The sequence below is a fragment of the Galeopterus variegatus genome, unplaced genomic scaffold, assembly GCF_000696425.1.
Source record: "Galeopterus variegatus unplaced genomic scaffold, G_variegatus-3.0.2 Scaffold8891, whole genome shotgun sequence".
In the NCBI taxonomy this organism is placed as follows: Eukaryota; Metazoa; Chordata; class Mammalia; order Dermoptera; family Cynocephalidae; genus Galeopterus; species Galeopterus variegatus.
The window spans coordinates 63,639-65,317 of NW_007735002.1; positions in this window are offsets into that span (position 1 = coordinate 63,639).

Consider the following 1,679-nt stretch of genomic DNA (forward strand, 5'->3'; position numbering starts at 1 on the left):
TAGGCTGTTCGATATATAGGACCATGTCATCTGCAAAGAGGGACAGTTTTATGCCGAAGTTCAGCTTCAGTGGGGGGTGGGTACCCGAAAAGGGATGAGGAGGGTTGGCAAAAATAACAAACACAGTCGGAGACCTCAATGCATCAATATGCACGTTCTCTCTCTGTGGGCTGTCAGTGTGTTGCAGCTTGAGCCCAGTAGAGCATGAGACAATGCCTTTTATTTAGAGTTTTCTCTGCAGGGGGGTTTTGGGTACTATTTTTATTGTATAAGCAAGCTTAAATCAATAGTCCAAAAAGCAGGGAGGAAACTTTTTTAGAGGTCAGCCAGTCCTTTCCTTTTGTCAGCATGTCTCAGGTGATCAACTCTTGCTTCTTTTTCCTGGAATCAGGTTATAAGATCTGAACCATCCCTTCATTGTCTTGAAGTTATCTTGTGACCTTTTTCTGTTAGCAAGCTGTGGTTAATATCCACCCTATTAACAGGGTGGCAGCTATTTTGTCTTAAATGTAAATGAACCTACTGTTCATATGGTAAAAGAACAGTGGATATTTAAGCAGCATTATCATGTACATTTTTTTTTTCCTTGTTGTCTTTTTTCGTGACCGGCAACGGATCGCAACCCTCAGTGTCGCACCCGTACCGGACCGGGACTGGCAACGGGATCGCAACCCTCGGTGTTGCGCCCGCACCTCGCTCAGCCAGTGAGCGGCCGGTCTGTATGTGGGATCCGAACCCTCAGTGGGAGCACTGCCATGCTCCCAAGCGGTGCAGTGTAGCAGTGTGCCACCAGGCCGGCCCCATCATGTACATTTTAAGGATATGCATTGGCTGTGGCCCTGTAATCTTGATCTAAATGTTGAAGTGTCCTTATGCACAGCACCATCCCTCACAAAACTAGGTGTACTCTTTTATTTTTGTAAGATCTAGTTTTGCAGGTTTAATAATTTTACAGCATATATTTTATCCCAACACCTGATTTTTAATGATCTATTTAAAACTGGACACCACCAAGTAAAGGGGGTTCTACAGTTTCGTTCCCATATACTTAATTTGTCCTAATCATATAATTTCTCATTAATGCCAAGCATTCTCTTGCCATTAATACAATCTCAGTAAATGACATTTGCCAACTTAGATCATACTTTGGACGTCCCCTAGGGGGATACCAAATTTTTCCTTTCTCCATTTTATATCCCATGTAACCATTTACCCAGATGGTGGGAAGAGGACGGGGACTTCTTTTATTTATTAATTTCTCTGGTAAAGGCAATTGCTCATGATTAATCATAACCAATGTTTTTGAAACATCCGTTGGCATAATTAATTGACTCAAAAGGGACAATTTGGAATTGTTCAATTTTCCCAGATCTTTGGTGGGACTATCTAATTTTATGACAACAACTGTTTGTGTGTCATTTTCTGCATCTTTTGGAAACTCAGGAAACTGCCATGCTGACCAAAACATCAAAAGAGAAAGTAAAAGCAGTACCACTATGCCAAGGCAGAGATCCTTACAGTGAAAGCAAGTGCTTGTAGCCACGGTCCTGCCAGTAGTTCTCCCTCCGGTGGCCTTGCCAACTCGGAGAGGGAAGCCCAAGCTATTCCTTTCAGGGCTCCACCATGGCATGGACTGTGCCAGTTTGACTTCATCTTTTCCAATCTGGATGCCCTTTATT